The sequence below is a fragment of the Quercus lobata genome, chromosome 11 (genome assembly GCF_001633185.2).
Source record: "Quercus lobata isolate SW786 chromosome 11, ValleyOak3.0 Primary Assembly, whole genome shotgun sequence".
Lineage (NCBI taxonomy): Eukaryota > Viridiplantae > Streptophyta > Magnoliopsida > Fagales > Fagaceae > Quercus > Quercus lobata.
In genome coordinates, this window is record NC_044914.1 from 6,566,264 (window position 1) to 6,593,554 (window position 27,291).

Sequence of the window (27,291 nt, forward strand, 5' to 3'; positions counted from 1 at the left end):
ATTAGAAAACCATGTTTTTTTGTAAGATGGTAGTGCTGATGGCTGCTACGAAATAGTTCCATACTTTAACAAAATTCAGTATTGTTGATGTCAATGGCCTTGAATGATTTACCGTTAGAAAGTGTTGTCATTGGGCTGGCCTGGCCCGTTTTTACTAGGCCTAGTGGGCCGGGTCAACTGAACTGCTGACCAATCAATAGGTCGGGCTGGGTCAGACCGAAAGGGAAAATTTCAACCCATGGTTCTATCTATGGGCAATGGCCATTTTATATTTAGTGGGCTGGGTTATTAGGTAAACCAAATAGACTACCCATAGATTTTTTAATGGATTTTTTTAAAATCTTTTTTTCAAAGGAAAGGATCTAATTATTACTTTTTTTTAGAATTGAAAAATTCAAAACTTATTTAATTTATTTAAGGCCAAAATCGAATAAATTTTTTTTATTAAGGTTTTAAATATTTTTTTCTTTTTCTATCTTTTAATAAACAAAATGTCCAATGTTTAATTTAAAATAAATAAATTAAAAGTTACCAGGCTAAATATTTTTGGTGTTTAGGCTTTATAAAATTAAAATAAAACAAAAAATGCATAAAATAAATTAATTAAAAAAAGAAAATAAAAGGGAAAACTATATAACACTTATTACAATTAAAAAAAAAAAGAAAGAAAGAAAAGAAAGTCAGAATCTGAGTTCTACCTAGAAACACGTATGCATTTGGGTTTCAACCAAAATTTCAGATTCATATTATTTCTAGAAAATAAAATTAAAACATAAGTAAACAACATGTTATCATTTAAATTATTATAAATCATGCATTATATTAATAACAAAACATAAAAGCAAATGAAAAAAAAAAACATAATACAATATACTAGGCATGATTCTAATAACAAATATATATATATATATATATATATATATATATATAAACATAAAACAATACATCCCAAATCATATTAATAACAAAACATAAAAAAAGCAAAAAAGAAGAAGAAAAGACACAAAGCAGCAGTAGCAGTAACAACAACAACAACAAAAAAAATAATAATAAATCAAGGAGGAGAAATATGGGTCATGCAAAAGATCTATACCTCACACCTGTAGCACAAACTTAATACTACAAAGAAATCAAAACAAACTATTTTGCTTTGCAACAACAGTACTGTCAGGCTTTGATGGATTCTATCAGACATCAAAACAAGTTTTCTTGAATCCCCAACAACGTCCTCGTTGTACACGTGAAGCTGCCTGGGACCGCAATCGCTTGCGGCGCCAGAATCGTTGTACAAGTATAGCTGCCTGGGACAATTGCTCTGAGCCTAACAATTTCTGAAATAGTGACAAATCCCATATTTTTTTGAAGTCGTGGGCCATTAGAGCGAAGGCTTCCACTTTTGTGTGGGTTTTGAGGATTTTTGAAGAAACAGGAAGTATGGATAGGTTGCGCATGTCGTCGGAGGTAGGTTTCATAACCCATTCAAGAAGTTCTCCTCCAAAGTATTGACCTTTTTCAAGACGCTTAGCATGTCGAGAGTCAGATCCTTCACCATTATTGCTTGTATTAGTCCATACAATGCCTTCTGTAATATAGAATACCGCATCAATTGGGTCTCCCTCCCTAACAATGTAGCAGTGCTCGTTGTAGAACTTTGGTTTAAGAGAGTCGCAGATTTTTTCAAGCAACAGTTGTTCTTGCCTAGCCAACCCACTGTCTTTTATGATTTCCAGCTGATCAAGGAAAAAAAAAAAAAAATACAGGAAAAAAAAATACTATAAGTTTGTGTAAATCTAAATTATACCGCTTAATAATTAGGTAATTGAGTTTCACGTAATGCAAATTATCTTAATCATGTTACTATACTTATAATAAATTACATACTAAAAGCATGTCAAGCTTAATTAATGCTTATTGTGGGGCCTGAAATTTGGAATCCCGGCCCGTTTCACATTAAGGGCCCAAAGCCCAGGCCGAGGAGCCCTATTGTCAGGGACACAGTAAAAGCTCCTTGAAGGCCCAAGGCTGTGGCCGAGGACAACTTTACGCCCGACATCTCATAAAACGCCCCAGGAAAAGGACAGATTCGGTACAGGAACAACGCAGGGGAGAAGGCTGCCAGCACCTTAATGTGGAGCCCATTGCCTGACAAACCCATACTCATATCATGCTATCCAGCTCTTCCCAACCACTCTGATGTGGGGATTGACAAGACAAGTAACCACCCCGACCAAGGGAAGCTCGTGGCATTGACAAAGGGATCCCATCCCACCTCCAAAAAAGAAAGACTACATGGGGGAGAACATCTCAACAACACCGAACTTCACTGAAAAAAGTCCATCGTTGGGTAACCGGGGTAAGACCTCAATGGTCCTCGGATCACCTCCGAGGAGTCCCATCCCATAGGGTGCGACGCCTTAGGGCTTAAATGTTCAAGCCCAACTCCTTTTTTCTACATAAATTCCTCTAAAACCATGACCGGGCATCGCCCCGTGACCAGCGGCTAGCTTTTCAAGCCCACTCTCTACAAATCATATTGTGAGGGATCTTTCATATGCGAGCCCAACATCATTATTGGGCCGCAATGGAATTGTGTCCTTACACTTATATTGAGTCATTTGACAGTTCATAAAAAAACATAATGAGTAATTTGACATAAAGTGTGTAAAAACCAACTTCTATTATATTAACTAAAATTTCTACAATATCTATATAATTCCCCAAAAAATTATTAATAAAAGTAAAGGTGCTAAGAAATATTTAATATTTTATTTTTTAAAAGTATAATGGATATGAGAAAAAAATACTTTTAGGTCAGCCTGTTAACTTCTAGTCGATTAACATTGTTTCATTATAGGTACTCTATGAATGCATATAGTAGTTTTCTAGGCATAAAGAATACATTTTGAATTTGTTTTTTGGTTGTGTTTGTTAACTCTACTTTGTACTAGATTCTAAGAATATATTGTCCCTAACCTCTATAATTAATTAAATCAGAAATGTAATTCTTATAAATAAATAAATAAATAAATAAATAAATCGGAACAGTAATCGTTAGAGCTGAGGATTCTCATTCCACCCACCCACCCAACTCACAAGCCATAGCAACCCACTGCTGTCTATGCTGCAAGCCCATACCCATTCACGACTTTTGTGGAAAATTGTTTGGGCATATATCTCTATAAATTGTTAAGAAATTGTGTAAAATTGTACATAAATTACAAAAATTATGAAAACTCATATAGATGTTAGGGGAATCACTTCGGCTTTTTTTTTTCTTCTTCTCATTTTTGTACAAATTATCCAATTAAAAATGAGTGTTTTTTTGTTATTTTTGTTATAATTTTTTCGTAGATCTAATTATACTAGCTCTAGCGTTTACATTTTTTTTTCCTTGTGCTTGATCTATTATTTACTAAAATAATTAACATATCGTAGAAAATTTTAATAATAAATTATCATTTTATAAAAAAATATATTCTCAAAAAGCATAATCCAACTCATTTTAATGAGCATAATTATTTTCTCACCTATTTGATCATTATTTAAAACTTTTTTTTTTGAGATCCATTATTTAAAACTTTATTTCTCCAAACAATGTATTTTGCAAATTTCGTTTGGTTAGGATTTGATATTACTAGAATTTCTATTTTCCAAAACTTGCCAAACGTAGCCACGATCGTTCTTTCGTACACAGTACACTAGAAAATTCTAAAATCTATATATTCAACATTTTTATTTAATTCTCAAATGATATTTTATTATTAGATTGAATCTGGTCGGATTTTACTATTAATTTTCAAAAATTATTCTTTGTCACTATAAAATATATACTAAAACTAGTAAATACTTGTTTCTAACTATTCTTCAAGACGATAACCCAACATACTAATGCAAAAGGGAACAAATATTTTGTCATAAGCTATAAATTACACAACGGTCATAAAAACTAGCCTCTAAGCACGCGCTCACGCGTGTGCTCAGAAGCTCTTCTATTTTTTGGGTAAGGGTTAATTTAGAGCATTTATTATAATTTGGGATTACTTCATTTTCCAATCACAAAAAAATCTAGGGGTGTGATTGGAAAATTATTTTTCCACACATGACACTCATCACACCCCTATGTTTTTTTTGTGATTAGAAAATATAGTAATCCCAAATTATAATAAATGCTCTAAATTAACTTTTACCCAAAAAATAGAAGAGCCTCTGAGCACGCGCGTGAGCGCGTGCTTAGAGGCTAGTTCTATGTAATTTTTGTTCCTCTCCAGTGGATATACTATTGGTTCATGAAATGGCATTACTATCTTTTGGTAAGCTTTACAATATTGAGAATTTGTTATATTCCATAATTGCCTGAGATCATTTATTTATTGATTTATAAAGCTTAATTGGTTTTTTAGGCAGTGGGGTATTGAATTCTGATGGCAAATTTGTGTTTTTGGTTATGTTGGTACTAAACATAGGCTCATGTGTATCTCACGTTTTCCTCTTTTTTTTAAATCTCTTCCATATTTTCGAAAAAAAAGACTCCTACAATAAAACTACTACTATAATTATTTTACTACACATAATACTCATCACACCCCTAGGATTTTTTTTTTTTTTTTTTTTGTAATTAGAAAATGCAGTAATCCCAAATTATAATAAATGCTCTAAATTAACTCTTACCCAAAAAATAGAAGAGCCTCTGAGCATGTGCGTAAGCGCGTGCTCAGAGGCTAGTATAATGTAAATATCCTTAATCCAATACTAAAATATTTGTAATTTTTTTTATTACTTTAAAGCCTACAAAGCATTTACTATTCAAGCAAAAAATAAAAAAGCCTGAATACAATTTATGTTCCTTGTAATTAGAATATAGAATCTATCGATAATAAATCTAGAGAAAGGGGTTTCTGTATAGCCTAACCCATTATGTATGTTGCAGGTTCTTTAGGCAGTGGGGTTTTTTAGGCAAATCCAGAGAAAGGGGTTTTTTTTTTTTTTTTTTTTTTTTAAATTTTATTGTGAGTATAATAACATAAATATATTCAACTATAAGAGAGACTTTACCAATTAAAGTAATTGAAGTGCACAAAACTTATAAGTTTTAATTTTTAGGTTAAATGGTATTCTTCTATATTTTATTAACTATTCAATTAGAATATTTTCAAAGTGTAGTACATTGTCACCATGCAAGGGACAACTGGACAAAGCAGTTATTTAGCAAATTTATGAAGGTAATGAAACTCACCTTCTTGAGCAGTTCTAAGCAGATATGGCGGTTGACAGCCCTTCGAAGTTCAGTAGGAAGATCAGGGATAAGGGTCTCTACATAAACGTCTTCGTCTGCTTCATAGCTCTTATATATATGTAGTCAATAATCTTGTCCCTTGTTGTTCTATCAAAGCGGTATTTGGACAACCACGAATTAAGGTTTTGTTGTCGTTTTCTCAACTTTTGTTCTTTTGTTGTTCTCCACTCCATGTATATCTGTCGTCCCACTTCTGCTAGTCAGTTCAACTCGCCAAATCTTACTATGTTTAGGCATTAAAACTAATAATATTTTACAATTATACATCTCAATGTTCTACTTCCACACAACTTTTCTTTTTCCATCTTCTCAAAAAAAAAAAAAAAAAAAAACCTTTTCTTTTTTCAAGAAAATAAATAAATGAAAAAAGAGAGATGTAGATAGGAAATGGGGTAGAATTTATAGACTTAAACAATCTTGTGGAGGGGAAAACGAAGGGAACAAGATTCAGCCAAAAAATAAGAATGGGGTAAAGTACAAGAAAAACCTCATAAATTTATAATTAGGACATATCAAACTCCAGACTTTCAATTGAGATTTGAGACACTTTAATTAAACTCATAACTTTTATAAATTTACATTTCACATGTGAGGGTGAAATTTGTTTGGAAGGATTTTTGTGTATATTTATGAAAGTCATGGGTTTAATGAGTCCCATTTAAAAGTGTAAGGTTTAATGAGTCGAAATGATAAAACTATGGTGCCCTTTTTATACTTTTCCCAAAAAGAAAATACTAACAACTCAATCACCAACTTGTGCAATATGCGAAAAAGTTCCCTAAGGGTAACAACTAGTTGCTAGCTTGTGGAATATGCAAAAAAAATACTAACCTATCTAGCTTCTAATGCAGAGAACACAACTTTGTTGATGGAACGCCATTTGCTGGAAGAAGTTATGTTAGTAACCCCACACTTCTTGTAAGATCCTCTTATCCGAATAATCTTATCCTTACATCCCCTCAATTAGTAGTTAAGTTCCAAGTAAAATAGATAGGATTAAATCAGTTACACATGTTGGGATTATGATAGAGTTAGAGCTATGTGTGTAGGGTTGTCCAACCCACTCGATTACCCAAGCTAAGTGATAAACCCCACTGGATCCAAGCCAACTGCAGCCCGACCTGACTACTCCAGTGGTCAGTAGAGGGTCTTTTCCTATAGAAATTAATGGTGCCAAGTCAGTTGCAGGTCTCCTTCCTCAAAAGCCAAAATACACGAACTAATTGGAATATATATGAGTTTTCTGGCGAGATTTGCAAGATTTGGCGAGATCTTATTGGATATGATGAGATTTCTATCAGATTTGGAGAAATCTCACCAAATTTTCACTGATTTTTGCAGTTAACTAGCCTAATTTTCTCCGTTTTCTAGATCCACAACTCCAACCAAATTGACCACCACTTGTTGAAGGTTCGATCTACCTAGTTTGATCAATCTTTTTGGTCGGCGATGAGTTGAGATATGTTCCACCCGATCAGGTTGGGTCGAGTGTTGCTTGAGCCCAAACCCGATATGACCCAACCCATGGACAACCTTACATGTGTGGCCAATAGAAGGAGAGCTTGAGTTGTATAAAGGGTGCAAGGAACCATAATTTGATATATCTTTAAAAAAAAATGTAATTCCTTGCTTGGTGCACTTCCTTTCTTTCTTAATATTTCTCTATGGAGTGTGACTATCTTGAATTAAGGCAATTCACATACGATTCCCATATATTTCCATACGCTTTCCACCTATTCCCAATAGAAAAAACCAAGTTCCTAACAAGAAGTATAATAATAGTAGCTTAATTTTGAATATTTATATCATTATTAGAAAGTATTATCATACTTATTTTTTGTTAATTCATGCATTTTATATTTGGTTTTAGAATAATATTGAATAATTGATTTTGTGCTTAAAATGAATTTTAATGCATGAATATGTCTTGTAGACACCCCATTTCATTATGACCTATACCCAAATCCCCTAGTCCCAATGATGAGAAAATCAGTCGCTGCCAATATGATTAGCATCATGTGTGGAGCCCAATGAGCATACAAACCCCAAAGTGGCTCAATACAGTTCAAGCCCAAGCACAACTATGACTCAAGAATCAAGCTCAAAAGCCTAAAAGCCCATTTTTGACCTAATTGGGCCAAGACTTACAAAAGGTGCGTACATTAGGTATTTGATGTGTATGCACTCAATTTGTGGCATACACACCATCTAGATAGAAGCCTTAAATCACTTAATTTTTATTTCTGTGAGATTCTAGGGTAACCAACATGATCAACTGATTGCCCAAACGTTTAACCTAATCCTAGATCTCAATTTTTCCTATATAAACCCCCATTTTCACCATCCAAATGGTCCAGATTTTCAATACCTACAGAAACTTTGCTGAAATACCTCTAGAAGGGCAAAAAATGTGAGCATTAGATTGATTTTCAGCCATCTTTGGTTAGAAGATAATCTCCTGCTCATTCATGTTCAAAACTTCTAGTTGGTTCAAAGCTTTTCTAGCACACCACTTAGGGTCATTAAGCTAAACCTGACCAAACCATTCAAATCATTCCTCCACACATTAAATTGCGGTAGTTGATTTCAGTTGAGGGGCTGGTAATTAACATCACTGTAAGTGCCATGAGGAGGAGATATGGATCTTTCCTATGATCCACACTTTTCCTTTTGATTCTTGTTTCTTTTATGTTTTTTCATGTTGTTTTAATGTTTTAATATGTTGCTTTTGTACCATAACATGCTTTTCTTTAGTTGTTTGATTCATTTTCTTCATTTTTCTGCAAATCTGTAAAAAAACCCTAATTTGTCTTAGGATGCTTACGCATGGGATAAGATGCATACGCACCAATACCCCTGTGTACGCATGTTTTAGACGGCTAGGGTTCATGTTTTTGTTGTTTTTCTGGGAATCTATTTGAAGCCTAGATGTGCATGCCAATCTAGGCAAAAACTAGATTTCTTTCATTTACTTTTAATGCCATATTTTACTGTCTTTCCTTATTTGTTTTATTTGCTTTGACTGTATATATGCTGTCATGTTTGTTTCCTTTTGTATCACATGTGTAATAAATCCAAAATACCCAAAATATCTTATTTTCTTTCCTTTCTTGTATCAAACCCTAATGCAGTTTATCTCTTCTCTCTCATTCACTCTCTGATTTTGATTTGATCCTCATAAGGCAACTAAAATTTTTAGAAATAATCAATGAAAGCCTTACAACTCATAAAAGCTTAAATACTTTCTAAAAAAATCAAAATCAAAAGTCAATTAATATTCAATTCCTTTTCGAATTAGTTAACCATTCAAAGATAAGGAAAGTATCTTGACAAGCTTTAATGTTATTAAGGTAATTGATTTGAACTTAAATAGTAACATAAAAGTTAAGTTAATTTTGTCTTAATTAATCAAATCTTGTTCAAGCCTTAAAAGATGCAAGATCATTGATGACAAATCAAGACAAATCTAATTTTAATAAAGGGAAGATATCCACACATCAATGAAGACTTCACATCAATTTTAATGATCCCTTTTTGCATAAGACATAATCATCATTTGAGAGAAACTCGCAATCTTGGTTGGTATCCATTTGCATGTGTGCGAGCACATGCATAATTGGGTATACACATGCACATACTTGGATGTTGATGTTTTGACCTCTATCATGTTTGTATGCTAATGCTTTGAGCTTGATGCCATGAGTTGTATGATTCTATACATGTCTATGCTTCCATGATCACATGTTTTATCTACTTTCCCGTGGTTGTCACACATGATACATAGGCTTATACCTAGGCTTTAGATGCAAGTGCACATCCATTTGGGCCTCTAAGATAGCTTACTTTCCACCAAGTTGAACAACGATATATGAAGGTCACTATAGCTAGGTAGGCTTGGGGTGCCTAACCTATTCCCATCCTGTACCCTAACTCTGAACCTAGTCTAGTAGAAAGATCTTCATGGAGTCATGTTTTGGTTTTTGGACCTATAACCAAGTGGTGACTCCTTCATCTCTTTTTAAGAGACTTCGTATACTTTTAAGCTTGCGCTGGCTTCAAATCTAAAACTGTTTTCAAGGAGATTGAGTGTAGCGTATCCCACCTTCGTGAGAAGGAACCGACAAGCTGATGTGCCATAAAGGGGGTACAAATCACAGAATTTACATGTCTTTTGTAGAGAATGAGATTAATTCTAGCAAGGAATCCTAATGGAATTAATTTTTACAAGGGAGATAATGAAGTTAAAGAAGGTCAACCTAATTAAATTTGAGTCCAATTGGAGCAAGGAATCAAAAGAGATTTACATAAAATCTAAGTCCAATTTAGGTTAGGATTCTAGACTACACAACATTTAGTATTTTGGGCATAACTTTCAACTCCGATATTAATTTTGAGGATTCAAGTAGTGCTGGAAAGCTAACTTATAGGGCTAAAAATTTATAGTTTAATAAAACCCCGATTCTGACTTTAAATGGGCCAAAAATGTTGGTTAAATGAAGTCTAAAAACTAGGGATTCTCTCTAAATGAGAATCCAACTTATAATAAGATTTCTTGGACAATTTAAAGGCTCTTTAGGGAAAAACTCAAGAGGTAGCAGCCATAGAAGGAGAATTAGATTTTCTTAAAGTTTATTTACAATTTTTAGAGTTTTATTTGGTGTAATGACTTGATAGAAGCCTTGCTAAGATAGAGGGTGAAACCCAACTATTTATTGGTATGTTCATGACAATAATTTTATGGTTTTAGTGCTTATGTTCTTGCGTTTTTTATTGATTTAATTATCTAGAATAGTGATTGTTTCTGTATATTCTTTGATTTAGCATAGACTTTGGCATGTTAGATGCTTAAAATTTCCTGTGAATTAATTCACTAGTTTTGTTTTGCCTAAAATGAATCAAAATTTAGAAAACTAATTCTTGATTTCTAATTGCTAAATCATCAGACTAAGATCATGCTTTGTACGAATTTTAGTTGAGTTATAAATTAATATTGTTAAGACTACCAATGGATGTGTGGCGTGTGAACCCTTAAACCTTAGTGTTTTAATATATTGTTGTTTTCCCTCATTCTAAATTTTCTTTACCAAACCCTCAATCAAAATTTCTCTTACATTAAATTTTATTGTTTTTAATTTTTAATTTATAATGTGGTTTGCTAATAAATTCCTTTTCCTTATGGATTTGACCTCGGACACATTGAAATATTATTTTGTGACTCTTGCACTTGGGAGCATTATTTAAGTCACAACATGGTATTAGAGCAGTTGATCTTGAGATGATCGAATTCATTGCACTGCATCAAAGTTTCATGGAGTTACTGAAACTCAAATGTGGATATTCTTTTTGATGGCTTCTCAAGGTCTACAAATTCTTTGCTCTTGACAACACTCCACCACTTCTCATGGTTCCCATTGCCTCTTATTATATGGAAGGAGAGGTGTTGAAGTGGTTTCAAGACATGGAGGCATTAGGCTTATACAAAAATTGGGTAGATTTCATATGCACCCACAATATTAGTTTTGAACACCAATCCTTCCTGCATCAATGGAGACTACCACCCAAGAATCCAAATGCAAGAGCCCGTGAATTACATGACGGAGAACCAAGAACTAATCCTTGATGTACCCACTCAAGAGTCCACAATTCAAGAATTAGAAATCCAAGTGTCTTTGATCCAAGAATCAAAGATGTAAAAGCTGATAATTCAAATGGTTAAAGAATCACATGAGGTATTGAGAATTCAAAGACAATCCAAGGTCCAAATAACTAATGAGAATTCAAAGACAATCTAAGGCATCAGATGATGTCATGGATGATGTTATAAGAAGCTGGCATAGTTCTTCGGTGCGTGGCAAGAGTGTGATGGCGACAGCGTGTGTAGGACTTCCAGGTGGCACATGAGAGCGCTTGTAGGGTCAGATGAGGGCCAGATTCTTAGGTTTTTGTAGATCGGCGAACAACAAGGCCTACATGGTGGTGTGTGTGACCATAATTTGATCAAGGAGTTGATAATCCTTGGCGGCACCTGTGAGGAGAGTCGGAGCCTGTGTCTGTGCGTGGAGGCGCGTGCAGTTGCCATTTGGGATGAGTTTCTTGGGTATTGGTCATGGTAGGCTGTTGAGCACGTCTGTGTGGTTGATTGTGTCAGGTGAAGGCTACTAGGAGTTGTGCATTGAACGGAGATATTGCCGCTACATCACAAGTCCAATTGGGTATTGGGATAAACTGTAGATTGGTATTAGGTATTGAGATTTCTTTTACTTGTAACCGCTTGTTTTGATAATAGTGGATTCTCGGGAGTTGTGACCTTACATTCACCTGGTGGGGTTTTGCCTCAGTGGTTTTCCCCATTCGTTAACAAATCAACTGTGTCAAATTTATTTTCCGCTGCATTTAACGTAGTTGGTGATTTGTTTGTGCTACCACATTTATTGCATGTAATTGAATCTAATTAATTCACTTGGCTAATTAATTGATTAATTTATCAAAGAGGTCAATGCATTTTTGGCCTATCATAAAGAAATAATAACATACCAAAGATAGAAATTCCAAGTACAGAAAAGTTTTCACAAAAAAAGAAGTGAAAGGAAAGGATTGCGCACTCACCTGTAAGTTTCCAATGAAATAAAGAAATAATAACAGACCAAAGATAGAAATTCCAAGTGCAAAGATGTTTTCCCAGATGTAGCTACTTGTTTGGAGGTTTGACCCAAAAGAACTGCAAAATGCCACAATTATAATGTATGAGACACTAAGCTTAAAATTTCTAACTAAAATTCAAAAAATGAGAATTCATGAAAATTTAGGGGAAATGTACAAGTTAAAGAGAAAATGAAAGATCTATATTTGGGCCTTCAAAGTAAGAAAGCAGGGTCAAGATCACATGTTTATGGCTTTTGGACAAATAGGAACCCCAACCCCATACACAAGAGCAGTTGTTAATTAAGGATGGGGTTCAAGCCCATTACATCTATGAGAGAAGGAAGCATGAATGTGACACAATTAGAGTAAATTAAGGAAAGAATGAAAAGCAAAAAGAAGACAATGGCTACAAACTTCCCTTATATCTTTTTATCGGATGTGAATTTTAACAAATCCACCATTTGATTGCATTTTCTTATTATGTCCTCAATGCTTGTAAACTTTCAAGAAGATTAAAAGTCAATAACTATATCAATAATTAAATGTTTAAATTTCAAATTTTTATAATCTTAAATTATGCATAAAATTTTCTTATAGATTGAATAATAAATAACATCTTATTTGAACGAAATATGACATATATGTTAAGAACATGAATATTGGCTTTTGATATTGTAATGTAAATAGTGGTAATGAAGGTTGAAGTATCTATTCACTATACAAGACAATCTTGACAATGCAAGAATGAAGGCTCGGTCATGTGAGATTGACAATCAGGAAAAAAAAAAAAAACACTTAGAAGACTCTTAAAAGACTCTCGGTCAACTAATAGCCTATTACAAAATTTTTGAGATTTGCTTCTGGATTGTTTGCTTGCGGCACTAAATCAGTGTGAAGACTAAAGGCTAGTTCAACAATTGTAGCAAAAGCGGTAAGCTAGGATACATTGTCTATTACTTGTGCTGGAGGTCTAGTGACTTAGTTTCTATCTCAAAAATCTTTATGGGTAATTATTGTATGGGTTACAATCGAACCCAACATGTTTTTTAAAGTGATATTTTTTGAAGTTGGTTATATGATTCTGTTATAGAATAGTCATAATTTTTAATTCTTTATTGAATCACTTTCTTTGTATGCTTGACTTATATTAAAAAATTTTATTGTAGATAAAAATACTAACAAAATTACTTGCCAACTTATAAAAAGAAGAAGCCTTCTGGTTAAGTTGAATCTACTGTCAAAGAACCAATTGCTGCAGATAAGCTCATACACACAAAAAACAGGGGAAGTTAAGATATAGAAGATAGAGCACGACATGTAGTTAGTTGCTATATAGGACTTGTAGTTTAGTTAGTAGTATATTGTATATATGTTTCACACGTGCTGACTACTATTAGTAATACACGTGCCAAGAGCTATTAGTATTTTAGTTTTTTTGATTAGCACATTTTATGGGAGTTAGTTAGAGTTAGTTACTTCCTTTAGCTTGTATATATAGATTAGCTTTTGTAATTCTAATTAATGCAATGAAATCATTTTTCCCAAATTAGTTTTTCACATGGTATCAGAGCACAAAACCTAGGGTTTTCTTCTTTTAACAGATTTGAGAACTTTCTTCTTCGTTTTTCTTCTTCTTCTTCAAAAGCTTCGAAGCTCCTTCCATGGCTGCCACTAGTACAACTACTGCTTCAACCTCTAAAACTTAATCTTCAACACAGGATTCATTAAATGTGAATGATCCTTTGTTTTTACACCATGGAGAAAATCCTGGTGCTGTTCTTGTTTCTTAACCTCTAATTGGTGGAGAAAATTATCCTGCTTGGGCTTAGTCTGTTAGGAAGTCACTCATTGCTAAGAATAGGCTTGGCTTCATAGATGGCTCTCTCACCTTGTCATCTCCAATTGTAGATTCTCCAACTGCAATTCAAGCCTGGATTCGTGCAGACAATATGGTAGGGACTTGGATAATCAATTCAGTCTCTCCAAGGCTTCAGGCTAGTATTGTCTATAGGGAAACTACTTTGGAAATTTGGAATGATTTGAGGGATACTTTCTGTCATAAGAATGGTCCAAAGATCTTCAATTTGCAAAAGCAAATCTCAGAGCTCCATCAAGGTGAAGTTTCAATCATTGATTTCTTCACACAGTTGAAGGTCTTATGGGATTAATTGCAAAGTCTCAGCCTTTTTCCTTTGTGCACTTGTGGAAAATGTTAGTGCAATGTGAATCAAAGGCTTACTGATCTTCAAGCCAAAGAATCAGTGATGAAGTTCCTTATGGGACTAAATGATTCTTTTTCTCAAGTCATAACTCAGATTTTATTCATGGATCCTCTACCTTCTGTTAACAAGGTGCATTCTTTGATGATCCAAGAAGAGATGCAAAGGAGTGTTAGTATGGGTGCGAGGGTTGAATCTACTGCTTTAGCCACCAAGACTCAGAATTTCACTAATGGGGGTTCTAATGGTAAAGGCAAAGACAGACCATTGTGTACTCATTGTGGCAAGCTAGGCCATACCATTGATAAGTGTTACAAGTTACATGGATTTCCACCAGGTTACAAATCCAAGAACAAGTCCATGGCCCATCTAGTCTCTTCTACTATTCCAGATCAACTTTGCAATCATATGGCACTGACTCCTCAAGAAGGTGTGCCTAGCCATGCATTTGTCACCACTCATGCTCCTTTCACAATAGATCAGTACCAATAGTTGCTAGCTTTGATTGGTGCACTACCAAGGCCATCTCAATAGCATTCTATAGGGCAGGAGTACCACATGGCCAATACTGTGGGTTTTCCTAATAACACAGTAGCAGGTATGTCTTTAAACTTTAAGCATTCTGTCTTTTTTGCTCAGCTTGTTAATAGAAAAGCTTATAATATGGAGACTTGGGTTATTGATGTTGGGGCTACTGATCACATAGTCTGTTCTGTGAGTTTACTAACCTCAATTATTGCTATTTCACATTCTATGGTACAACTGCCTAATGGGGAATCAGTTGTTGTCACACATGTTGGAACAATTCAACTTTCTTCACATCTAATCCTTACAAATGTCCTTTGTATACCTTCTTTTTCTTTTAACCTTTTATTAGTCAGTTCCATGACTAAGACACAACCCCTTTGTCTTGTTTTCCTTTCTGCTCATTGCTTTATATAGGACCTTACCAATTGTAGCACGATTGGAGTGGGTCAAATGTCTGATGGTTTGTACTTGTTGCAACAATCAAGCTTGTTATCAGCTTCTAGTTCTCTAGTTGACTTCCTGTCCAAGCACAAAATAAGTTCTTTTACTACCTTTTCTTCTAATACTCATCACAATAATCTGTATTCTTTGTGGCATTTTAGACTAGGACATCCCTCTGATGTTAAGCTTCAATCTTTGAACAATGTTTTTCCTTTCTTGCAAAATTGTTGTACCAAACAATGTATTGTTTTTCCATTGGCAAAACAGAAAAGATTGTCCTTTCCCTTCAATAATAAAATGTGTGATTCTCCTTTTGATTTGGTGCATATGGATGTTTGGGGTCCATTTTCTGTTCCTACCTCAGCTGGTCATAGATATTTCCTTACTTTGGTTGATGATGCAACCAGGGCAACTTGGCTTTTTCTCATGAAGGCAAAATCTGAAGTCAAAGCCTTGATTGTTTCCTTTTATAACATGGTTTTCACTCAATTCAATGTTAAAATCAAATGTTTTAGATTTGATAATGCTCTTGAATTCAAACTTTTTGATTTTTATTTTACTAAAGGCATAATTCACCAAACTAGTTGTGTTTATACTCTAGAACAAAATTCTGTTGTGGAGAGAAAACATCAACATATCTTGTGTACTGCTAGGGCTTTACAAATCTAGTCCAATCTGCCTCTTTCCTTTTGGGGTGATTGTGTGCTCACTGCTGTATATCTTATTAACAGACTGCCATCTCCTCTTTTATAGCATAAAACTCCCTATGAACTTCTGTTTGGGAAGGTTCCTTCTTATTCCCATCTTAGGGCTTTTGGTTGTCTATGTTTTGCTTCCACCACTGGTCCTAAGTCTTCCAAGTTCTCTCCTAGAGCAAGGAAGTGTGTTTTTATTGGATATCCCTACAATATCAAGGATTATAAGCTCTTTGATCTCTTATCTCACACTGTTCTTGTATCTAGGGATGTAGTTTTTCATGAGACAGTTTTTCCTTTTGTTGTGCTTGAAGATGTTTCCTCTTCTTCTTCTCTTATTCCACTTCCTGAAATGTCCCCCATTCCATCTTATTTTTATGATGCTTCTCCACAATGTTCTTCTTTTCCTTCAGCTTCTTCCCATAACATTTCTGATGACACCATCATTGATATTCATCATGATCTTGATGAGGATCTTCCTCAGGATCTGCCTGAGGCTCCAGATGAGCCTTTGGTTCTTAATCCTCATCTTAGGCAGTCTTTTAGAGTTTCTAAGCCTCCATCTTATCTTCAAGCTTACCATTGCAGTTAGGTAACCTTAGTTCCTACTTCTAATCTGCCTTAGTCAGGTACATCTCATCCTCTTTATTCTTTTCTTTCTTATGATCACTTGTCTCCATCCTATAAATCATTTTGTTGCTCCATCTCTGCTATTGTTGAACCACAATACTATTCTCAAGCTATGTTTGAACCTAAGTGGCAAGTTGCTATGGATGCTGAAATTGCAGCATTGGAGGCAAATAACACTTGGACCCTTACTCCTCTTCCACCCAACAAAAAGGCCATTGGTTGTAAGTGGGTTTACAGGGTTAAGTATAGGTTTGATGGCTCTGTGGAAAGGTACAAGGCTCAGTTGGTTGCAAAGGGGTTTACCCAAAAAGAAGGCTTGGATTATATTGAGACCTTCAATCCTGTTGCCAAAATGGTCTCTATGAAGTGCTTGTTGGCAGTGGCTGCTGTGAAAGGTTGGTTTTTGAGCCAACTTGATGTCAACAATGCATTCCTTCATGGGGATTTGCTTGAGGATGTTTACATGGCTCTTCCACCTAGCTTCCATAGCAAGGGGGAGGTTGTTTGCAAATTAAACAAACCTTTTTATGGCTTGAAGCTAGCATCTCGGCAATGGTTCTCCAAGTTCTTTGAAGCCTTGATTCAATTAGGCTTTGTGTAGTCTAAAGCAGACTACTCACTATTTACTAGACAGTAGGGTGAGTCTTTTATTGCCTTATTAGTCTATGTGGACGATGTATTAATTGCCCGCACTGACAAGGACAAGGTTGATCAATTCAAGGTTTTATTGCATCAAAAGTTCAAGCTCAAGGATTTGGGAGATTTAAAGTTTTTCCTTGGTCTAGAAGTTGCAAGGACTGATAAGGGTATAGCCCTTTGTCAAAGAAAGTATGCATTGGAAGTACTAAGTGATGCTGGTATACTTGGTCGTAAACCTTATAAGGTCCCAATGGAGCAGAATCTTATGTTGAGCAAGTATGATGGTGATTTGCTCAATGATCCTAGCAAGTACAGAAGATTAATGGAGAGGCTGCTGTATTTGACAATCACCAGACCTGACATCACTTATGCTGTTCATAAGTTGAGTTAGTTTATGTCCAAACCATGAAAACCACACCTTGAAGCAGCCTATAAAGTCTTGTAGTATTTGAAGAATGAACCAGGGAAGGGAGTGTTCTTTTCAGTTGCCTCAGAGTTGCATGTGAAAGGTTTTACTGATTCAGATTGGGCTGCATGTCCAGACACAAGAAGATCAGTGACTGGATATTGCATCTTTATTGGAGACTCCTTAATTTCTTGGAAATCCAAGAAATAGTCCATTGTCTCAAGATCTTCAGTAAAAGCTGAATATAGAGCAATGGCAGTAGCTACATGTGAAGTGGTATGGATTCTTTATCTTCTAAGGGATATTCAAGTAAGGCATGACAGAGAAGCTTTGCTCTTTTGTGATAGTCAGCCTGCTCTCCACATTGGTTCCAATCTAGTGTTTCATGAAAGAACCAAACACATAGAGATTGACTGTCATGTGGTCAGGGACAAGGTGTTGGCTAAGGTGATAAAGTTAATTCATGTCAAGACTCAATGCCAATTGACTGATGTGCTAACTAAGGCTTTGAGTTTTAATCACTTCTCAGAGCTCATTTCAAAGATGGGACTGATCAATATTCATTTGCTCTCAGTCCATCTTGAGGGGGAGTATCAAAAGAAGAAGCCTTTTGGTCAAGCTGAATCTACTATCAAAGAACCAATTGCTGTAGATAAGCTCATACACACAGAAAATAGGGGAAGTCAAGATATAGAAGAACAGAGCACGACCTGTAGTTAGTTGCTATATATGACTTGTAGTTTACTTAGTAGTATATTGTATATATGTTTCACACGTGTAACTACTGTTAGTAATACACGTGCCAAGAGCTGTTAGTATTTTAGTTTTTCTGATTAGCATATTTTATGGGAGTTAGTTACTTCCTTTAGCTTGTATATATAGATTAGCTTCTGTAATTCTAATTAATGCAATGAAATCATTTTTCCCAAATTAGTTTTTCACACAACTTGAAGTTTGATTCTTGAGGTACAATTTATATTAAATATTTATTTATTTTTCTTTACCTAATATGTTATGTTTTATTCTTAAAACTTTTTTTTTTGTTTATTTATATTTCTAAATAATTTAACTTTATTATTATTTTACATGCAGTAAGAAGAGGCACAACTAAGAAGGTTGATAACTTGACATAGTTCACAAACATTAGCATTTTCTTTATGTTATTTTATGGTGATGATATCATTACTCATTAGTGAACTTTGGATTGTGTAATCTTAGAAATCAATGTATTAATTAAGTTTTATTTAAACAGTTTTTGTTTTTTTTCCCAAAAAAAAAAAAAAGTTTTTGTTTTTGGTTCTCTTTTTTTCTTTTTCCTTTTTTAGTTATTTGCAATCTCTTATTTGTATTGAAAGGAACTAGAAAGACAATAATAATATGATCATATTATTATTATTATTATTATTACTATTATTATTATTGCATGTTAAAAACTACTAGTTAACTTATAAAATGATTAATCTGACTTGCTTGCAAACTGTTTAAGTTCGATTTTTACCCGAACAGGACCTTTTCACCTTACTCGACCCTTAAGGATACATTAGATTATAAAATACTTAATATATATATATCTTGAGTTGTGCTTAAAGTACTATTTTATAGTACTACAAAGACATATATATCTATATTAGGAATATAATATAGCCAAAGAAAAAAAAAAATACTAAAGCATCTCCAGGATAAAAGCAAACCATAATTCTATTAGTAGCAAACTTAAAAAATCCTGTGAACTTCTAGGATGATCCAAATCTATGAAAATTCGTTAAGAACTCAATTCATGGTTCAAGTATTTCTTTCTATTGTGATCCCAATGTTCATTAGGAAATTCTATTCTACTTGACGATTTTACCATGTAAGAAATAAAGAGTAGAAGTTAATGATATTTTTATTTAATGAGATCATTAATAAAACTAGGAGAAACTAATAACTATTGGAAAATATTATAGGCATTACAAGTTTGGATAAATTGCAAATTACACCCCTAAAGTTTGGGGTGATTGGATTTTACACCGTGAAGTTTCAAAATTTAGATTTTACCCCCTATGTTTTAGAAGTGTTTGGATTTTACTCCCTAAAGTTTTGGGGTGTTTAGATTTTATACCCTAAAGTTTCAGAATTTGAGGGTGTAAAATCCAAACAACCCTAAATTTTAGAGAGTAAAATCCATGTTCTGAAACGTCAATGTGTAAAATTCAAACACCAAAAACTTTAGGGGGTAAAATCCAAAGTTTGAAATTTCAGGGTGTAAAATCCAATCACCCCTAAACTTTAGGGGTGTAATTTGCAATTTACCCTACAAGTTTTATTACATATAATATAACTTATAAACTTATATGCTAATGAATGTGATTGGTAGGCTTTAACCCAAGGATGTCAATACCGTACCGGAGGCCGTACCGGTTTGGCCACCGGTACGATATATTTCGGATACCGGTCAATACCGGTGTACCGTTTCGGGTTTACCGCTATTTTTTATATTTATAAATATATATATATATATATATATGTATGTATGTGTTTGTGTATATATATATTATAATAAATATAAAAGTTTACCATAAAACATTTCCTCAATTTAGAACTAATTATTCATGGTTTTAGACTTTAGTATCAATTAAAAGGGAAAAAAAAATAAAAAATTAAAATAGAAAGCTTAAAGTTACCATTGCATACTAAGAAAACAAATAATACTAATAAGTTAATACAAATAAGTTACCATTTTGTCCTAACAAAAATTCAAAAATTACAAAACTTAAAAAAAAAAAAAAAAAAAAAACTTTTTTCTGTACCGGCCGGTACGCCCGGTACCGGCCGGTATTGCCCGAAATTGGCCGGTACGGCCGGTACGAGGCCGGTACGGCCGGTATTTTTTCCGGTACGAAACAGGGGGGTCGAGTGTACCGGATTGCTGGCCGGTACGGTATATTCCGGCCGGTACGGCCGGTACGGTACGGTATTGACATCCATGCTTTAACCACCTCATAATTGAATATTTGAATTACCTTTTTATTATTGGTGACACTTCAATTTGTATGCTTAATGTAGTAAACTTGTAGTACATATTGCATGTAGCACTACTCATAACTATTTTAGCTTCAATTGTGTGCAAACAACAAATTTAAGAATAGATTAAAAAGCCATAAACCTTGTAACTTTAAACAATGTTACATCACTCAATATTTTTATTTGAATGCAAATTTTAACAAATCCACCAAACCATCTTTGAATTACATTATTTTCATAAATTCTTCATGCTTACAAAAATTCAAGGTGATCAAAGATCAATAGTCATGTCATTAATCAATTATTAAAAATCAAGTTTTTTTTTTTTGTTTAAAATAATATATAAAATATAAATTTATTAATCGAATAGTAAATAACATCCGATTGACATGAAAATTGTCATGCATGTTAAAGAACATATAGAACTTATAATCCAACAATGAGATTTTCAGAATATGAATTCAATAATAAATTACTAAGTGGTGTAATATTTTTAAAGTTATATCATGTGTAACTTGAACGACATAGAAATACGCAGGACTTATATATTTTGATATGGAATAGCAAAGAGTGTATCATGTGCAAACCTTAGATTTCGCATGCCCCACCAGAAACAGTAGAATGCTTTAGGCAGAAAACCCGTGGACTCTAAGCTTCCAGATCGACGGGCTTCAAGAAATATTCCAAAATCAAAGGTACTTGTGTTTGGTGTATCAATAGGGCAGAAATCATCTAAAAAAGAGAGATTTCTAAAACTGTGGTCACAGTTAAAAGAAATTTCAACCCCATCACTATGAATTTTACAAGCTTTGTGCCAGCAAGACGCTAGTCGTTGGGTAGAGAAAAAGTACCAAAAGGCTCCCAATACCTAATCGATTAGATTATCATTATAAATTAGTAAATTTTGCAGATATCGTAACCAAAGGTTAATAACCATTACAACTATAACAATAAGAGAAAAAGAGAATTGTATGGATATGAAACTACTACTTAAATTATTCTCCCTTTCAAAAAAAAAAAAAAAAAAAAAATCCTCAATAAGTGAATCGAGATGCTTTTCTAAACCTTACCAACGGATGGAAACATACTTGGCATAGATTAGGCACAAAGGCATCCAAAGCACAGGGATGGGATGTGTGTACTTGGAGCCTTCACAAGTAGGGATCACACCAAACAAGCCTATAGAAGCTCATACAGACAATCTTGAAAAAAAAAAAAAAAAAAAAATCCGACAAAAGGGTATTGCCAAATGGTGAGATGCAAGGTTCCATAGACAGTAGTGCAAGCTAAGTTCTAAAAAATGAGCATACAAAGTTGAGATGTGGTTCTTATGGATGGCATACATAAGGCTCATGGATGACATGTTGACAAAGAAAAAGTCCATAAGGCTATAGAAGCAAATGAGACTTGTTTGTTGCCTATCAAGAGGCAAAGATTCACAGGTGAGGGGAAAGATTGTTAGGTATACATATATAAGTGAAGTCTCATATTGAATAATAATGAGAATGGTGAGTGGTTAATATAACATAATTAGGCCTATACCCATTGGTTTAAGCCAGCCTTTTGAGTCAAGTGTTGTCCCTATATACATGTTGTATTAACTACCCATTTTGAAGCTTTCCAAGGTATGATCTCCCCAACACAACTCTTACATGAGATAGCACCTTCTAAGTTTCATTCTTGAGGTATTTTTTTTTAAAAAATCAATAAAATGAAACATTTGTTATTTTTATTTTTCTTTCTTTTTTGGATATTTCTTCAATATATGATTTTGATTTAGCAAGGTTGGTTGGTTTAGATTTTTTTGAGAAGAAGGTTGATTTGGAATTTAAATATTAAGAAAGACAACAATACATTGATAAAAGAATCAACATTTGTGAAGATTAAAAATAAAGAATATGAAATTACTACGTAAGCAAACTTACATGACCAGCAAGGATGTATAGAAATAAATTCAATGAAGCTGTGATCCATAGGGAAGCCTTATTAGTTTTCCCTGCGCGTTTGAGTTCCTTCCAGTATCGGTAGATTTGGAAAACTCTTGGCCCATATTGCAAAAGAATTACGGAGTTCAAGATTGTTATATTTGAAGATTTTGTCCGTCGTCTCATCTCTGAAAATATGCTTGGCATTACCACCTGAATGGATTACAACAATTTTTTTTTTTAGAGTCAATGGATATAATCTAATTATGTGTAGGACGGTGATAATTTAAAGAAAATAGTAATTATGTGTGTATTAGAATTTTTTCAAATTCACATTTTGATTTATTACTAATCTATTTGAAGTTTTTTTATTAAAGGAAAATATTTTTGTTGTAAAATAGAAGTAACTTAATATTCCTTATCCAAGAAAAAATTTAGTATTTTTTGTCCGTTGAAAATTACGTGTTAGATCTTTATGATATAGGCAGTTAGGTATTGCTATTAAGAAATAGGAATTAGAAACATTGGCATGGTTGTCAAAATTGCGATTTAGATCGTAGGATCGCACGATTTACGATCTTACCTAACCAAAACGTTTAGAATCGTAATAGGATCGTAAAAATGGTAGGAATGTATGTAAGATCGTGCAAGATCGTATAGGATTGTAGGATCGTATGAGATCCTACCAATCTTACCAAAACATGTGCTCTTGGATTTCATATTTATAATTAGCTAGTTTACCTTAGAATGAGAATTTTATTTTGGATTTCAGATTGTAATAAGCTAATTTTCATTTGCTAACTGGCTTAACTTATTTTGGATTTAGAACTTAGAAACTGGAAAATATTTTCAATATTTTGGATTTCATATGCACGGGGCTATATACTAGTTAATATAATAGTTTGCTACATAAAGATTCAACAAGCTAATTTGCCTTAATGGTTAATGTGTCAGCCTGGCCTCCGGTTTCCACTTAACCCGGTTGAACAAATTGGTCTGGTCCGGTTATGAAAACAATGCTTAATTATAAGTACTCAATAATTTTTTGAAGGCTTACGTCAAAAAAGAAAAAGGAAAAAAGAAAAAGAAGAAGTGTGTGTATATATATAAAGTCTTTTTTTTTAGTTCCAAATTACTAGAAAAATACGCGAAAATAGTATTTTTCCAACTTACAATGTAGCTAAAGTCTCCCTTACCTGTGGAATAGGCAGAATAACTAGAACGTTGAACATGATGGACCATAAATGCCTTCGACCTTTTTCCCAACATGTTGTATTTGCCTTCGACCCTCGCTGCTTGTAGGATTTCACTACAAAATGCACTAGGTAAACGACATCGGTGACCGATCGCGAAACAATAGCTATGGTCCACAACAATTTGTTTAAGCCAATGCACTTTTTGTCTTCTTTGATCATGGGAACGTAAAAGAACAAGGGATCCAGTGATACTGCAAACGCGCGAAACAATACAAGTATTTCTTCATACCATTTACGGAACAAACGTACCAATGACTTTGAAACAAATTCAACAACTTTGCTCGGACGACATTGCCCCTCGATATCCTTATTCTCTTTTTTTGAAAGGTCGATATCCTTATTCTCATTCCTGCACAAAGACCTGGCAAACATACAAATTAGAGGTTGCCTTAAAAAAAAAAAGCAAAAAGCTAAACACTATCAGATATTCTGTATTAGGATCTTCTTTTAAAAACAATTATGTATTAGGACTGAGTTATGTCGACTTTGTACACCACACCTTAAACTAATATAAGCTAACCTTACTCAACTTTCAACCTATAACATGTGTTCTATAATGATGGTTCTTTATCATTAAGCTAAAATTCTAATTAGTTTTTGGTGTAAGTGAAGATTAAACTTCAAATTTTTTATTTAATAATAAAAATTTTTATCGATTGACCTAACTGAAATCCACTATTTATTAAAAATTAAAACATCTCCATCATGAATTCTATTTACAAGAAAACTAGATTTTATAACAAAGTACCCGCACTGCTTTCTCTCTATTTATAATAATAATAAAAAAAAAAAGGTTTGGAATGGAATTCCTCATATTTAAAAAGTTTGGGATTGGAAAGAGGCTAATCCATCCCAAACCTAACCAATTACCACTCTTATGCACATGTGAAGTTGAATTAGTGGAACCGTATATATGTTTTCTTTCCAGACTCCTACTCTTTTGCACAAGATGATTGGAGTGCATTATTTTGGAATTTTACAGAGCAATTAGCATTAATAATATGTTGAATTAAAGAAAATATTATAATAATTTAATTCAAATTGAATAATAAAAATTACTTTGAATTAACTTGGCAAAAGCATATGTAAATTCGAATTTTGTTCAATACTTTGGTAATAAGTAGCATAAGGCTGCAGCATTTTCTTCTTAGCTAAACATTTCTATAAGCAGTCAATTACTTGGTCTTCGAATCATGGTTCAACTTGGACTACTATGCTTTGGGGATTCTGCTATCTAGCGGGTGAATTGTTTTTCAATTTTGAGTAATGTCGAAATTATTCATATGCACTTATTCACTATTTAATTTCAAATGATTTTGTTTTGTATGCATCTAACCCGACTGACCCACTTATATTTAATATATATTTAAATTTTAATAAATATTAATTTTTTTTTTTTACCCCTCTTCTCAAATAAAATCCAAATCTTTGGTTCTCCTCTTATAATTTGTGTTGATTTGGTGTTATACTAAGTAGTATTTGGTTATAAATTTGTTCTTATTTGTAGTGGTAGTGTTCTAATTCTCAATTTAATGTTAATAATAGCAATTAAAAAAAAAATCTGTCCAAACCATGGGTCCAACCCGATCCACATGGGTTCGGTTGGATCCTTGTAATGGTTTGAATTAGATTGAATTTTTGTAACCCACCATGATAGATTAAATTGAAAAAATCCTTCAACCCAACCCATACACACCACTAGCCACTAGTAAATACTAGTGGAAAACAGAATAGAACAGACATACAAAATCTTCTTCAAAAATGTTTTAGCTGAGAGCCTAATAATAACCAATTTATTTATTAAAGAAAACGACAACAATTTAGAACTAAATTTGTTAGACTATTGGCCAAAAGAAGAAAAAAAAGAAGTTATTGTTAGCACTAAAGTAGAGAAAAAGAAACTACCTTTCGTCGTTCTCTTGCGATGGGCTAAGATAACTCATACTTAAAGCTTGTCGATGATCCAACCTCCAAAACAAAGAACCAATCTCTGAACTATGCTTACACAACCCAACGAGCTTTACCAAAAAAAGTATGAATTTTGATCCCTGGAGAAGTGTAAAACATAAAGCCACGTCAGCATGAAAATCAACACTAATCCAAATTTACATTTCCCTTTGATTTCCTCTATTTCCTGTGGCCAAAGTGCCAAGGAGGACGAGAAGAAGAGAGAGAGGAGAGAGAAATAAGAGAAGAAAGGGAGACATGGAGATGCTGAAGAAAAAAATAAAAAAAGACAACAAATTTTTAAAAAGGACGAGGAGAGAGAATGAAATAAAATATTTTTATATAACTTTACAGTAAAGTGCCAAAGATGGTGGTCTACTTAGCTTGATTGCTCAAATTTTTAACTTTAACACTATTGATGTAGCTTGCTTTTTTATGTTTTGGTGGCTAAAATAACTTTTAAGCAATTTTAGCACTATCAATATGAATGCTCTTGCTGACCAAAATAGAAATTTTGAAATATTAAAGACCAACATGAAAATAACCCTAAATATTAAGGGTCAAAAATATATTAAATGAGAGAGAGAAAGAGAGTGTTTGTGTTAAATAAAATCACGTCAAGAGCAAAAGAAACTAACCTAGAATCGTTCCCTTGCGGATGCCGAAGGTAACTCATAACTAAAGTTTATCAATGGTACAATGTCTAGAAGAATGAATCAACCTCTAAATATGTATAGAGCCCACGAACATTACCACAAAGTTCTGACTTTGGATCCCTGAAAAAATGGAAAAGAAATTAGTGAGCTACAACCGATTAGCCACTATGGACACCACGCTTATAAGGGGAAGAATCTCATTCGAGCTAGACATGGAAAGTAAGCAAATATCATTACATATAACATAATTTAATTTTAGCTGTTTAGAAATGTAAATATTAAAGCAAACTATTAATAGTTTAAAACATGAATCTTTTTTTTTTTTTTTTTGATGAGAAAAAAAAAATGTATCTTAGAGAGATATGAATGTGTATTCAAGAAGTAAATTGAACCTGCTTAACTCAATTAGGAAGCATTTTACAAGCGGGAGGCAAAGCAAAAAGAGGCAGAAGTCATCGGATTCTAAGAGTGCATAGATGCAAATGAAGATGCACATCCAAGTAATATAGCTAGCTCCATGGGCACTAGTCCACCTTAAGTCTTTCTTTAAATTTATCTTTCTAACCAACCACTTAATAAAGTTTCAATTTACTGCAAATTCAACTCAGCCAACTAACCTAGTGCGTTGGAAGTGTAAACATAAGAAAAAAAAAAATTAACCTCGCGATTTCCAAGTAAAATAAAATGATAAACAAATGAATAAAATAAGCTTATATTTGCAATTTGCACATTAACTATAAGCTTGAAATTGCAATTCTACATGTGGTAGTACCGTAGCAAAAAACAGTCCAACTTGGCGTCTTCCTAGAAATTAAAATATTGGTAAACAAATGATTAAAAAAATAAGCTTAAATTTTCAGATTGCTAATTGACTACAGAGTAAGACTAATAACCTGTTTGGACGGAAAGAAAGGAAGGGAGAGTAGATGAGAGTTGGTTGAAAATAAGTCTATTTTCGGTCAATTCTACTCTACTTTTCCTCCCTCTCCCCTAAATCCAAACAGGCCAAAG

At 33.5% G+C, this 27,291-nt stretch overlaps 1 pseudogene; it reads right to left on the reverse strand.

Moving 5' to 3' along the window:
- Nucleotides 1-1,011: 1,011 nt before the first annotated feature.
- On the reverse strand, nt 1,012-25,726 carry LOC115968667 (annotated as a pseudogene).
- Between the last annotated feature and the right edge of the window lie 1,565 nt (nt 25,727-27,291).